The sequence below is a fragment of the Hyperolius riggenbachi genome, chromosome 2, assembly GCF_040937935.1.
Source record: "Hyperolius riggenbachi isolate aHypRig1 chromosome 2, aHypRig1.pri, whole genome shotgun sequence".
Classification (NCBI taxonomy): domain Eukaryota; kingdom Metazoa; phylum Chordata; class Amphibia; order Anura; family Hyperoliidae; genus Hyperolius; species Hyperolius riggenbachi.
Genome location: NC_090647.1, coordinates 372,058,755 through 372,074,819, shown reverse-complemented (window position 1 = coordinate 372,074,819; position 16,065 = coordinate 372,058,755). Strand labels below are relative to the sequence as shown.

Genomic DNA, 16,065 nt, shown 5'->3' with positions numbered 1-16,065 from the left:
GGTTTATAACATACCTAATCTTCCGTAGCAGCCGGCGGTAGAGGCTTCCGTCTTCTTCCGTGCCATGTGACTAGTCACATGACGAGCTGTGTAGTCACAGCGAAAGAAGAGGAACCCTCTACCGCAGGCTGCTGCAGAAGATTAGGTATGTATATGCTGAGTGAAATCGGATCTGATCAATCATTGATCAGATCCGTTTTCATATGTGAACCGAGCCATGGACTGAGCCATCCGGATCCGGTGAAGCGGAGACCAGATCCGCTCGCCGGATCCTTTTGGCTCATTTTGCAGATGTGAACCGGGCCTTACTTGAGCAGTAATACAGATAAAGTAGACTGTAAAGCAGATTCCCAATTAAACAGTATGAGGAGCTCTGAAACTCAAGTTTTCAAAATAGATATTACTTCGATAGTGTGTACATTTTAGAAGAATATATTTGACAGTTTTATTCACCAGTTTCTGTTTTAACTACAGTATATCCTATTGTCTAAGTCTACACCTACGCTTCAGTGACATAAATATAAGGCTGTAGCTTTAGTGAAGACCGGGTGCTTGTTAGTATGCACCCATGCTGAATACCCTTATAGATCTATGGTGGACTTATCAAGGAACCACTCTTATGTCTGATCCCCCTCCCCCTAAAAGACATTGGGCTGGATTCACATAGCTCTGGTAGAATAGCCATATGCAGGTAGCGCAGCGCTCAGAAATATTACTTAGGTAGCTGGATAGTGTACTGGTTAAGGGCTCAGCCTCTGACACAGGAGACCATGGTTCGAATATTGGCTCTTCCTGTTCAGTAAGCTATTACTTGGGTAATTACCTAGGTAAATGCATTACACTAGCACCACAAGCAGGTTTTACTATCACACTGCTTAACTTGCGAATGTATCAGTAATAATGCCGTTTGCTTCCCGGGCTACGTAGTTCAGGCCCATTAGTTGATGCCCCAGGGTGTATAGAATGATAAGAACTCTATTACATTCAGTGAAAGTTGTGGCTTACCTCTATGACACAGCCAATAATTACAGTAACATTGTTTGCATACTCTGGTCTGCCTCTTAGGCCCCTTCCTCACAATTATAGTTTCAGATGTGATTTTGGAAACACGATGCAACGCGATCCGCAGGGACATCAGAAGTGCATAGGCTGCATCCATGTGCAACGCATGGTTGCCGACAAATTCCCACACATTTCATTTTATGGAAATCACAAGTGCATCAGGAAGAATCTACAAGGCACGCAAGTGGGCCATAATGTCTTCTACTTTCTAGACATTGCCTGTCTTGTGAGGTTGATGCTTTATGCAGGCCGTCCCCTATTTACAAACCGGTACTGGGTTTATTTGTAGGTAAAGTCATGTGTTATACATACTGGAATGTGTGGATAAATGATTTACTTTTGGACAACTCTGTATTTGGACACTTAGTATAAACAATGTTTTTCAGGTGTTTTCAATGCTATAAACTACTTATAACAGTTTATACAATACTCAAACTTATGTACAACAAAAATAAGTCATAACAAAAACAGTACAGTACATTTTGTACATGAGGGCAACTGTGTTTGTAAGTATAAAACATTTGTAACTCGAGTTGTTTGAAAGTGGGGGACTATCTGTACTGCCATCAATTTTCTTTTTTTGGAGCGAGGCAGTGTAGCGTAAAAGTGATGCCCACATACGAGTAAGGACAGGGTTAAGTGCCTCATCTGATTGAGAAAAACAAAAGTTTGCTTTCCTAAAACAGAAAGAATTTGCGATAATTCAGGTTGGAGTGAGCTCGAGATGTCTCCCAGGCACCACTGCTGAATATATGCAAATTAACCATTGATTAATCATCTGATTGAGTGGTTGCATTTGAGTCAACCTTTTGCAAATACTCCACTTTTTCTACATTTATTCTGCTCGTTATTCTACACACTGTACTAGATTAACTCTTGGTTTCCTGTGTGCTCTGAAGGCTAATTCTTATTTTATATCTCAAGTGGGTACTGTATTATATTTACCTGTCCATAGTCCATTGTTGAGCATTGAGCTGGTCACTGTGTTTCTGTCCAGAGTCCTGCTTGCCAGCCTTTTCTGCTATCTTCACATACTTTTAATTTGATGATGTAGACACAGCAGAGTAAGGTGGCATGGAGGATAAAGGAAGTAAGCACTGAAACCAGAACAGTTATCAATGCAACTTGATTTCCAACTCGGCTCTCGTTCCTACAGGTTGCTGAAGTGAAAGAGATGGCTCACAAGTGCAAGGATTTATTAGAATGGTGGGAGGGCAACATTAGCCATAATACATGTTACAACTAGAGAGAGAGTGAGATCGTTTTTCGCTTTGTGATTTTAAAATCTCTTGTAAAATGTTATCCTATGTGTGTGTTCACACTGCAGCAATGTGATTTGTAAAAATCCCACATAGCATTGCATTAGCAAGAGCTTTCAAAATCTCTAGCACTTAAAAAGCTCTTGCAGTGTGAACCAACCCTTTCTGTGCACTGTTTTTTTCCTCCCCTCCCGGCGCTCCACTGCGCGCTGCGTTTTTGTAAAAAGCGCTTTTTCAGAGCGGTTTTGTAATTCACTCCGTGACGGAAGTCAGGAAGTGAACTCATTGACCCGGAAAATTATAAATACAATGTATTTATTCTTAAGAACGCAATCACTGCACAAAGCGATTTTGTTAGCGTTTTATGTTTTTCTATACCTTCCATTATAGCAAAAACCAGGGCTGTGGAGTCGGAGTCGAGGAGTCAGAATCGGGGCAATTTTTGGGTACCTGGAGTCGGGAGAAAATGCACCGACTCCAACTCCTAATGAATTTAAATTTTAATTAAAATAGAAAATATGATAAAATGTTCTATTACTCAGATAATAGTCATCATAAATAATTTATATATACAGTAATAGCTGTGCTTAGTCCACAAAAATGAAATAAACCAATCAAAAAATTGTTACTTGTGCTGCTTCAATAAAGCAGTCCCCGTATTTTCAAAGTCAGATATACATATCTGATTGTGACTGTAGTCCCCGTTTAACGAACAAGATAGGGACTGTAGGTTCGTTCTTAACCTGAATCCGTTCTTAAGTCGGAACATATATACTTTTGAATTAAATATTAGGCCAGAATTAGCTGACATATGTAGTCCATCAGCAGTGGCACTGAGGGCAGCCTAACACAGTCCAATATCAAAAAGCAGACAGTTAAATTGACAGGATATACTACAAAGATCTGCAAACAGCCCAAAGAATCCAGAGATCAACCTGTGTACAGGGGCGTAACTAAGACCCCCCCCTGCAGAAATTTTGAGCAGCCCCCCCCCCGGACCCGCTCAGGCCCGTTTTGGGTGTCTGACGCGACTTCCTGTTTATACAGGAAGTCGCGTCAGAGGCTAGCGAGAGAAGCGTCCACGCTGGAGCGCACGGAAGGTATGTAGCTGCCGCTGCCCGCCGCTGCACACGTATGGTTATTGAAGCTGGAGGGGAGCGCAGAGGGGAGAGCCCGAGGTGAGGGAGGGGGGGACCATCCCCCCCTCCCCGCTGAGTGTGGCCATAGCTTTCCCCTCATGCTGCAACCCTTCCAGCCCACCAAAATGGCCCTGAGCGGGCCCTCCGCGGGCGCATGGGCTGCAGCCCCTATTGTTACGCCCATGCCTGTGTACTACCAGCTTGGCTGCTTCTGGTCCTGCCTGGCTGCTTGTCTCTTCTGTTTGCCCTTTTGCTCTGCACAGGAATACTTAAACAAATCTCCAGTACCCCTGTATAGCCTGTGTCTCTTCGTTTCCCTAAGCAGTGATCTCCAGTATTGTGCAGACTGAGCAGGAGGGGGGCTGTGGGCACGTCACACTGGACCGCAGCTAATGACTCCCAGCAGAGTTCAGCCTATAAGGCTGCCGGGAAGGTATTTACAACGTCTGATAACAGACAGAATTCTTTTTCTTGTGGCCTCATTCTGTTAACAGACAGTTAGCAGCGGCAACAGCAGCCGCTCAATGAGTAAGTGTGGATTGTATCAGCCCAGCGTACAACTGAACTTAAAGAAACACCTTACGTCACATCCCCCTCTGACTTCCTCCTCCTCCTCCTCTCCTCACACTTGTTTTTTTTCAGCTGCTCCGGTGTAGTGACAGATAGGGCAGCCCCGCAGGTTGTGCAGCCCCGCATGCGCAGTAGGAGCCTGCCTCCCTTCGAATTTTTGTGCACCGCTAAACATCCCAAATATCTCCGCTTCCGCACCATGTACATAGTTACATAGTTATTTGGGTTGAAAAAAGACATACGTCCATCGAGTTCAACCAGAGAACGAAGTACAACACCAGCCTGCTCGCTCACATATCCCTGTTGATCCAGAGGAAGGCAAAAAACCCTTACAAGGCATGGTCCAATTAGTCCCAAAAGGGAAAAATTTCCTTCCCGACTCCAGATGGCAATCAGATAAAATCCCTGGATCAACATCATTAGGCATTACCTAGTAATTGTAGCCATGGATGTCTTTCAACGAAAGGAAAGCATCTAAGCCCCCTTTAAATGCATAGAATTTGCCATAACTACTTCCTGTGGCAATACATTCCACATCTTAATCACTCTTACTTTAAAGAACCCTTTCCTAAATAAATGGCTAAACCGTTTTTCCTCCATGCGCAGATCATGTCCTCTAGTCCTTTGAGAAGGCCTAGGGACAAAAAGCTCATCCGCCAAGCTTTTATATTGCCCTCTGATGTATTTATACATGTTAATTAGATCCCCGCTAAGGCATCTTTTCTCTAGACTAAATAAACCCAGTTTATCTAACTTTTCTTGGTAAGTGAGACCTTCCATCCCACGTATCAATTTTGTTGCTCGGCTCTGCACCTGCTCTAAAACTGCAATATCTTTCCTGTAATGTGGTGCCCACCCAGAACTAAATTCCGTATTCCAGATGTGGCCTTATTAGATAGTTAAACAAGGGCAATATTATGCTAGCATCTCGAGTTTTTATTTCCCTTTTAATGCATCCCACAATTTTGTTAGCTTTAGCTGCAGCAGCTTGGCATTGAGTATGATTATTTAACTTGTTGGCGATGAGTACTCCCAAGTCCTTCTCCAAGTTTGATGTCCTCAACTATATCCCATTTGTTTTGTATGGTGCTAGACCATTGGTACACTCCCCAAATTTTCAGGGTAGTCAAATTGCGTCAAATTGCAGCCCCCGAGCCCCGTTGATTCCCGAGATAGGTTTGCTGTAATCAATCTGAAGAACAAGCGGGGCTCGGGGGCTGCAATTTGACGCAGAGGTAGATTGGAGGGTCCCATCCCTACCCTGAAAATTCCGGGAGTGTAGGTGGTGCGGAAGCGGAGATATTTCGAGGAAATTATATTTAAGTTCACACTGAGCATGCGTGATGCTCAGTGAGGAAGGCTGCTTCCGGGCTGCACTATCTGATATTACATCGGGAGTCCCTGACTTACGAAAAGCAGTGACGGGACCCAAAGATGACGGCAGAGTGGCGGGATCGGCGGGTTGTTCGTAAGTCGGGAGTCCGTAAGTCTGGGACTACCTGTGAATACTAAATAACATCTGTGCTGTAAGAATAAAGCCTGATGTGTAGCTGTGTCACTAATAGAGATGGTCAATGAGATGGAAATAATTCTGTGTTGATGCTGGTTTATGCAAATGTATGCACTTCCTTTGCTCATGAGATCAAATAATTTGGTATGTTGTTAAAATTTGGTTTAGTGACTACAAATTAAAGGGTACTTGAGACGGATGAAAAGAAAAGTTTTATACATACCTGGGGCTTCCTCTAGCCCCCTTCAGGCTAATCCAGTCGCTGTCCTCCTCCGCCACCTGGATCTTCTGCTATGAGTCCCGGTAATTCAGCCAGTCAGCGCAGTCCGGCTGCGTGCTTCTTCCAAAGCCAGGAACATTCTGCACCTGCGCAATAGTGCTGCGCAGGTGTAGTACGCTCTCAGCGGCGGAGTTTGTGCATGCGCACTACGCCCGACAGGCTCAAGTACCTGGACCCATAGCAGAAGATCCAGGTGGTGGAGGAGGACAGCGAGGGACTGATTAGCCTGAAGGGGGCTGGAGGAAGCCCCATGTATGTATAAAACTTTAATTTCATCTGTCTCAGGTTTACTTTGTTACACAGTAGTAGTATAGTAGTACTATACTCTACATATGCACTCCCCACAGAGTTTCAGGGAATCCACTGAGAATGTTGTGCACATTGAACACAGAGGTAGGGCTGCACGATATATCGTTTTTTAATCGAAATCGTGATTTGCATCATCACGATTTCAGTATCGTCAGAGTGGCGATTTTTTTTTTTTTTTCATTCCGACCGGCTGTACATTTCCGGCTTGTTACTAAGGTGCGCTTCCTCCTTCCGGCCAGAAGGAGGAGTGAGGCACCGAATTGAGGAATGCACGGCCAGCTCTCTCTTCCTTTAGCTGCCTTGGCTGCGGTGAAGCACGCATGGTTTTCTCCGGTCCACCGCACAGTTACCCAGGCTCTCTTGCACAGCGGGGACCAGAGAACAGTGTTAGGTGTTAGAGTAGTGCATTGTAGCATAGCTGGTGGGCTTTAGGAGTTGGCTTAGTGTGTTATTGATGTGATTCAGAGGTTAGCATTGTGCAGTGGAGTTTAATTGGTGGGGCATCAAGATTCAAGTTAGCATAGTGTAGTGTATTGGTGGATGATCAGGTGTTAGAGCAGTGTAGTGGGGGCAATGTGAATTTAGTGCTTAAAGAGGAGCTGTTAGGTATAAGGTCTCAGAGAAAATAAACACATATATCAGTAGCTAAAGATTGGCTGTACTTACATTACATATGCATTTCACTGTCCACATTTGGATTTCACAGAATTTGTATATAGTATATGCAGAGATAGATGCTCCTGACAGCTCATGGCAGGCTCCATGTTTTTCTGTCAAATGTGTCGTCATGTCCTGCCTGCTTCCTGATCACAGATAAGCTCCTACTTGAACAACACAGTGTGCAGTGAATATTAACCATCTTAGCGGTATGGACGAGCTCAGCTCGTCCATCACCGCCGATGGCTGCCGCTCAGGCCCTGCTGGGCCGATTTTGTTCAAATAAAGAGCAGCACACGCAGCCGGCACTTTGCCAGCCGCGTGTGCTGCCCGATCGCCGCCGCTCTGCGGCGATTCGCCGCGAGCAGCGGCGAAAGAGGGTCCCCCCAGCCGCCTGAGCCCAGCGTAGCCGGAACAAAAAGTTCCGGCCAGCGCTAAGGGCTGGATCGGAGGCGGCTGACGTCCATGACGTCACTCCGCTCGTCGCTATGGCGACGATCTAAGCAAAACAAGGAAGGCCGCTCATTGCGGCCTTCCTTGTTTATTCTGGGCGCCGGAGGCGATCGGAAGAACGCCTCCGGAGCGCCCTCTAGTGGGCTTTCATGCAGCCAACTTTCAGTTGGCTGCATGAAATAGTTTTTTTTTAATTTAAAAAAAACCCTCCCGCAGCCGCCCTGGCGATCTTAATAGAACGCCAGGGTGGTTAATGAGCCATGTGGCTAGGAACAATAGCTGACTCCTGCAGAGTACTCTGCCCCGAGATTTATCAGTGCTACACGCTGGACTGATTACAAGCTTCTGTAACGTCTCATTAGCAGCCGAGGGGAGGGCCCCAGAATGCTTTGCAGTATGGTATGCGGCTTGCGTCTTCTTAAGAATAACAGCCTTGCTGATAAGCACACATCAAAGGTAACTGAGATTTTTATCTTCACTAATGGCTTTTGGGCTTCCTTCTAAACTGTTTAACACAGGAGAATAGAGGTTTAAATTAGCTTCTGCAGCCTGACAGTTACTCTTTAAGCTTGATTTGAAGAAAATCGTGAAAAAATCGAAATCGCAATTTTTGAGAGAAAAATCGCAATTTCAATTTTTTCCTAAAATCGTGCAGCCCTACACAGAGGTGTTAAATAGTCTATCACCCATAAACCTGGTTCAGTTTGTATATGAAGAATGTGTAATAGAGGAAGAATCGCCTCATTCTCCTGCAGAGTACCTGCACATCACTCTTACATGTACCCACAGTCACATTGCCTAGGGCCTTCTCGATGTTCTTTGTTCCTGTCTTCTACAAGTACTCTTACCAAGGACAGGTTTTAGTCTATGACAGTGCTGTACATGTAAATAGACGGCGATTACGCCGTCTAACAGTCTCCCGAGCGGCGATTGCCGCTCGGAGACTGAAGGCGGGGCGGAGCTCCGCCCCCGAGAAGGAGATGCACGCGCAGCCTGCGCGCGATCTCCTTCAGTAGCCGGCTCCAGGACCTGACGCCAGTTGGCGTTAGGCGGTCCTGGGGCTGCCGCCGCGGCCACTCCCATTGGCGTGGAGCGGTCGTAGAGTAGTTAAGGTGGCCACACACCATACAATAAAATGATCCAATTTTAGGGCATTTCAATAAAAACAATTGGTTGTCTTAAAAAAATCGAAAGCTTATTTTCATTCATTTGAGAAATCTGATCGAATTTCCTGTTTGTATTCGATAAAAGAAGATCGAGATTTTTCTGATCAATTTTTATGAAAATTGAATGGTATGTGGTACATTGTCAGTTATTTGATGTACAGTCCCAAGCAATTATTTCTGAGTTTTCAATAATTTCTTTTATAATTGAGGAAATATTGAACATATGTGTGTAGTACATTGGTCAGATTTTTGAAATGTTACAGTCAGTCAAAAAAATTGATTGCAATCCTTAAATTGAAAAGATATTAAAAAAATTGTATGGTTTGTGGCGACCTTTACCGTATGATGAGTAGAGAATAATGCATGGGGTGAAATGTGTTGCATTACCCTCTACTTATCATGCAGTAAGACTTTACGCACCTTATTCTGATTACTGCAGTTTAGTGAAAACACCCTGATGTCACAAGGCAAAAGTGATAGCGAATGGCTCAGAGTTTTCAGACCTGGGGCTAGGAACGTTGAGTAATTTCTAAAAAAAAGTGGGTAGATGCCCTGAAACTGTGAGTCATTTCAAGCACTAAAGCTTTGTTCACATCGAAAATCGCTGATGCCATTTTGTGCACGTTTTTGTTTCCCCTCTCGGCGCTCCACTGCGTGCTACAATTTTGTAGAAGGCACTTTGTAAGCGCTTTTGCAGAGCAATACCATTTTTTCACTTCCTGACATCAGGATCAGTCAGGAAGTAACCTCTTTCACCCGGAAATGAATAAATACAATTTATTCATAACAGCGCAAACATAATCGCCGGATAAAGCGATTTGTGAGCATTTTGCGCACTTCCTATACCTTCCATTGTAGCAAAATCACCCCAAAAATGGTACATGCATCGCATTGTTGAATGGAAAGCTGACGCAACGCGCTGATATGAACTATCCCATATGGATTAATTGCACTAGCAATTTCAGGGTGTTTTTAAAAATCGCGGGCGCAACTAAAAACAGCAAAAACGCCCTAGGTGCGAACAAGCCCTAAAGGTGGCCACACACCATACAATTAAAAGATCCAATTTTTCTCGAATTTGATAATTACGATCAGTTGTCCCGAAAAATCAAGAGCTTTCTTTTCGATCGAGAAATCCGATTTCTCCTTTTTTTTTTTCCGATTTTTGGCGTTTGGACATGTTGGAAATTTCAGACCAACTTTATCAAGAATTGTATGGTGTGTGATGGATTGTCAGTTACTTGATGTACAGTTCAAATCAATTTTTTTCTGAGCTTTCAATTATTCTATTCATGATTAGAGAAACATTGAACATAGGTGTGTGGTACATTGGTCAGATTTTTGAATTGTTACAATCAGTCAGAAAAATTGATTGCTATTCTTGAATTGAACAGATATTACACTTAATCAGTTGCTATCAGTTAAAGAGGAACTCCAGTGATAATAATGTAATAAAAAAGTGCTTAATTTTTACAATAATTATGTATAAATGATTTACTCAGTGTTTGCCCATTGTAAAATCTTTTAAATCCCTGATTTATATTCTGACATTTATCACATGGGGACATTTTTACTGCTGGCAAGTGATGTAGCTGCTGCTTGCTGTTTTGGCAGTTGGAAACAGCTGTAAACAGCTATTTCCCACAATGCAACAGGGTTCACAGACAGGAAACTGCCAAGAGTACGTACTCAGAATTTCTTTGTGGGAGGGGTTTTACCACAATATCAGCCATACAGCGCCCCCTGATGATCCGTTTGTGAAAAGGAATAGATTTCTCATGTAAAAAGGGGTATCCGCTACTGATTGGGATAAAGTTCAATTCTTGGTCGGAGTTTCTCTTTAAAGAGGAACTCCAGTGAAAATAATGTAGTAAAAAAAGTGCTTCATTTTTTACCATAATTATGTATAAATGATTTAGTCAGTGTTTGCTCATTGTAAAATCTTTCCTCTACTAATTTCACACTCTGACATGTATTACATGGTGACATTGTTACTGTGGGCAGGTTATGTAGCTGCTCCTAGCTGTTTTGGCTGTTAGAGACAGCTGTAAACAGCTAATTCCTGTCTGTGAACATTGTTACATTGTGGCAGTTTGCCCAGAGTACCGCTGTACTCAGAGCTTCTTGTGGGAGGGGTTTCAGCACAAAATCAGTCATACAGTGCCCCCTGATGGTCTGTTTGTGAAAATTATTATATTTCTCATGTAAAAGGGGGTATCAGCTACTGATTGGGATAAAGTTCAATTCTAGGTTGGAGTTTCTCTTTAAGAAATGGCCATGTTTTCTTATGGCACAGTTTTCTCTATATACGTTTTAACTGCTGCTGTGGAAAAACAGCATACTAACGCATACCAACTGATTAAGTGTAGCAGGGCCCTTAAGCAACGCAAATCGTTAGGGATTTGTGATTGGGATTTTGCAAATCGATTTTCAGAGCAATTTTTGAATTGCTGCAGAAAATGCTACCTTCTGCATGTTTCTGCTGTGGAAACACCCTCATACATTAGCCAGGCACTTTTCGAAAACACTAGGGCTGATGCACACCAAGAGCGCTTCTGAGCGCTTTTAAAAAACGCCAGTGCTTTGAAAAGCGCTTGGCTAATATATTTGAATGGGATGGATCACACCAGCGTGATGTGATTTTCTTGCAAATGCTGGTCCTGAAGCATTTCTGTGCTTTTCTGAGGCGATTCAGCCTCAATGTTAAGTATAGGAAAGTGGAAAATCGCTCTGAAAAGCGCTAGAACAGAGTGATTTTCCAAGCATTTTTGTTACAGAAGCTGTTCAGTTCCAGCTCTACTGTAACAAAAATAAAAAACGCTACACCAAAATGCTCCAAAAATTGCTAGGCATGATAAGAAAATCGCGAGGCACATGCCTAGAATCGCTCTGAACAATCACTTCAAAAAGCGCTGAGCATTTGCGATTACGCTAGCGCTTTTTGGTGTGCACTGGCCCTAAGGCTTTGTTCACATCTAAAATCGAAATTGCAAACGCCAGCGTTTTGCAATTTTGCGAGTGATTTTTTTCCCCCCCTCCTGGCGCTTACCTGCGTGCTATGATTTTGTGTGCAGCGCTTCTCAAAGCGCTTTTGAAGAGCGATTTGTATTTTTACTTCCTGACGCAAGTTAGGAAGTGAACTATTTGACCCGGAAAAGAATAAATACTATGGCCTCGATTCATCATTCTCTTTGAGATAACTTTTTCCAGTTTGTTAAATTAACGAATTCGAAGTTTAGCGATTTCTAGTTGTATTCATCAAGGTTTTTCCTCATTCGGTGTGAATTCGGTAACCATTCGGTAACGTGTCGATATTTCTATTTTACAGCGGTACTTTAACACAAGGCCATAAGATTCCCATGGAATTGTGGGTAAAAAGGCAGTCCTTTGAGCACTACGTAGCAACATTCTGAATAGGGCTTTACACCTGGACCAGGATTCTGAAAGTGGTTGGGACAATCCCACAATTTGATAGGAGCCTTTTCTAAAAAATTATAGTGCAGCTAGCAAATTAGTTAACCCTGACACTGCCTGTGTTCTCTTACAAGATGATTCAAGAGAAATGCAGATGTCGTGTTATAGCAAATAAATCTATTCTCTTACAAATTTATATGGTTGCAGACCTTATTCTTGCCCTTCTGCGCCTTTGAATCACTCTCAGCTGATACATACCCACTTCAAATGGCTCCATCTTCTCTGTCAGCAATGATCTGACAGGAATAACGACAGAGCAGTGAAGGAGATAACTAATCCTAAATGTAACGCTAAACCACGCCCACTTTCTTTTTCATGAATTGCACTTTATTCCGTTTTAGCGAATCGTTACCGAATCGTTACCGAATGTTCGCTAACAGCTGTAGATAACTTTGATGAATCCTGAAATGAAGTTAACAAATTCGGTATTTTACCAAACTGTTGTTAACAAATTTGCTAAGTGTTGATGAATCGAGGCCAATGTATTTATTCTTAAAGGGACACTTAAGTCAGAAAAAAATGAGTTTTACTCACCTGGGGCTTCTACCAGCCCCCTGCAGCAGTCCTGTGCCAGCTAGTTTCATTTTTGCCGACAGGACTGGCCACGCGTAGCTTTCTCCGCATTCCCGACTGTAATTAGCACTATTTCGGGCCGCAACGCGTACAAAAATACGCGTTGCCGCATATCTATGCGTAGGTAATGCGGTAACGCGTATCTTTGTAGGTGTTGCAACCCACAATAGCACTAATTACAGTCGGGAATGCGGAGAAAGCTACGCGTGGCCACTCCTGTCGGGCCTGTCGGCAAAAACGAAACTAGCTGGCAGCGGGGGACCAGAGGATTAGTGAGTGGCTGCGAGGGCACAGGACTGCTGCAGGGGGCTGGTAGAAGCCCCAGGTGAGTAAAACTCATTTTTTTTTCTGACTTAAGTGTCCCTTCAAAAATGCAAACGCAAACACCGCAAATGATTTTGTTAGCGTTTTGCATTTTTTCCTATACCTTCCATTGTAGCAAAATGGTACATGCATTGCTTTGCTGAGCGGAAAGCCGGCGAATAGCGCTGATGTTACCTATCCCATAGGGATTAATTGCACAAGCCTTTTTAGGGCAATTTTTAAAATCGCCAGCGCTGAAAAAATGCGCAAAACACCCTAGGTGTGAACGATCCCTAACAAAGGCAAAAATAGATTACAGTACTATCAGGATGTGGCACAGAAGCTGATATCTACCATGCCAAAGCAGGTTGCAGAAGCTGTGAAACAGTTACGTGTAAATATAGTCTCTACATAAATTTGATACATCTGCAAATAATTTGCAAACAATTTGAAACTTACTATAGAAATATGTAAATCAAAAATCAAAAATGCCAATCCAGCTAAATTTGGAACACACATTTATGTTACTGCCCAAACTTTTGACCATGACTGCTCTGCTCAGTGGACACACTATGGCTCTCATTTTGTCAGTTGTCAAGTGATGGTTTCTAGAAGGGAAAACCTCTGATAAAATGAGCATTTCATCTGTGAAAGGATCCATAGGGTTTAGTAATTTCTTTGGCTTCTATCACACGGGCACGTACTCCCATGAATCTGCTGTGTGTTTGAAAGTTCTTGGCACAGTGTAAGGCCACTTTCACACGGGTGGCTGAACTGCACGTTTTCAGAGCAGTTTAGCCGCCTATCTGCCGTACGCCAGTGAAATTGGGGTGAAATTTAAATGCAGCCGTGTTACAGCAGTTGTAACACAACCTGTGTCCGGCGTTGACACGCGGTGGTGTTATTGGGCGGTGGAGAAAGACAACATGTCGAGTCTGAGCGCGGCTGTGGCAGGTGGTTTAACAATTCACAGTAATCGTGTTTCAACTGCTGACACACACATACATGGTGTTAAAAACATGGCATCAGAATGCATTAAATTGCAACTGAATGGTGTTCATTGGCTGATAGATCCGAGGAGGAAATGCTTGGTGAGCATTTTGTTCAGCCATTCCTTAACCTTCTTGTTCGGGGTAAGCCGCCGGAGGGTGCCGCTCAGGCCCTGCTGGGCCGATTTGTTTAATTTTTTTTTTGCTGGACGCAGCTAGCACTTTGCTAGCTGCGCCAGCACCCCGATCGCCGCCGCCGCGCGCCCGATCGCCGCTATACGGTGCGGCGCGCGGGCCCCCCCCCCCCCCCAGACCCCGTGCGCTGCCTGGCCAATCAGTGCCAGGCAGCGCCGAGGGGTGGCCCGGGACTCCCAATGACGCGTCGGTGACGTCATCCCGCCCGTCGCCATGGCGACGGGGGAAGCCCTCCAGGAAATCCCGTTCTTTGAACGGGATTTCCTGATCGGAGATCGCCGAAGGCGATCGAAGAGGGCGGGGGGATGCCGCTGAGCAGCGGCTATCATGTAGCGAGCCCTGGGCTCGCTACATGATATAGAAAATTTTTTTTAAAAAAAAAACTGCCGCGCTGCCTCCTGGCGTATTTTTTTATACCGCCAGGAGAAGGTCTAAAGACCCATACACACGTTAAATAAAAGTCTGCCAAGATGGCTGATAATGACCGCCCACTCCCGATAGCCATCCGGCCAGCGATCTGCCCGCTGGTATGCTTTGGCTGAGCAACGGCCGAGAGCTCCGTATCGCACTGGAGTAATGTGGGATGGGTTTTTTCAAGATTGTGTTATAACCCCTTTTTTTTCAGGCTGCGCTACAGAACATGAATAGTGTGGAAAGTACCTTGAGTCCATTGCGTTGTTTCCCAATGGACAATGCAATTATATTTGTATGGGGCTTTCACATCGAGTGTGGTGCAACGAGTTCTGATGCAGCAGTGCACAGCCTGCTGCATTTCCAGGCTGAGCAACAGTTCTGTATGCTCTCGTGCCTTAAACTTATGGCCCAACTATCGAGGCCTCATAGGTACAGGTGGCAGTGGTTGTGCTTGTGTATGTAAGCAGCCACTAGGGTTGCTGCGGTATACCGTCATACCAATGCACAATCGTACTCATACCATGCACAATCGCGTTTTACCGGTTTCTGCGTGGGGGGGCGCACGCAGCGGGGAGCGCATGAATAGCGACTGGGTTAAACACATACTTACTTCGCCAGGGCCCTTCCGCGCGTTTACTACTTACTTCTTCCTCCTTCCTGTTCTTGTGTGCTATCTGCCTGTAACAGCACCCCCTGGGTGCTGGTACAAGGAGATGGAACGCAAGAAGAGAGAAGTAAGTACACGCATGCAGGACCCCGGAAAGTGAGTATGTGTTTACCCCGCTGCTGTGTCCCCCCTCCCTCCCACCTGGCTACCTATACTGCGGCCACCTATTACTAGCTGCCCCTATCCTGGCTACCTATACATCGGTCACCTATTACTAGCTGCACCTATCCTGGCTACCTATACTCCGGCTACCTATTACTAGCTGCCCCTATCCTGGCTACCTATATTTCGGTTACCTATTACTAGCTGCACCTATCCTGGCTACCTATACTGCAGCCACCTATTACTAGCTGTACCTATCCTGGCTACCTATACATCGGTCACCTATTACTAGCTGCACCTATCCTGGCTACCTATACTCCGGCTACCTATTACTAGCTGCCCCTATCCTGGCTACCTATATTTCGGTCACCTATTACTAGCTGCACCTATCCTGGCTACCTATACTGCAGCCACCTATTACTAGCTGCCCCTATCCTGGCTACCTATACTGCGGCCACCTATTACTAGCTGCACCTATCCTGGCTACCTATACTGAAGCCACCTATTACTAGCTGCATTTATCCTGGCAAGCTATACTGTAGCCACCTATTACTAGCTGCACCTATCCTGGCTACCTATTCTGCGACCACCTATTACTAGCTGCCCCTGTCCTAGCTACCTATACTGCGGCCACCTATTACTAGCTGCAACTATCCTGGCTACCTATACTGCGGCCCCCTATTATTATCTGCCCCTATCCTGGCTACCTATACTTCGGTCACCTATTACTAGCTGCACCTATCCTGGCTACCTATACTGCGGCCACCTATTACTAGCTGCACCTATCCTGGCTACCTATACTGCGGTTTCAATATAATTGGGAGTCTAGTCTTTTTTTAAAAAAAAGGGAAAGACAAAAAAACCTATCAGTCCTTTTAAGGGTTATCCACTCCACCCTTTCACGAAGCTTCATATACATAGAAAAGACCATAAAAAGAGAATT

The 16,065-nt window shown here is 44.6% G+C and overlaps 1 protein-coding gene across 4 annotated transcripts in view; it reads left to right on the top strand.

Annotated features, from left to right (window-relative positions):
• Positions 1 to 16,065, top strand: part of MOV10 (Mov10 RNA helicase) — a 342,254-nt gene that overhangs the window by 59,487 nt on the left and 266,702 nt on the right. The window lies entirely within an intron of this gene.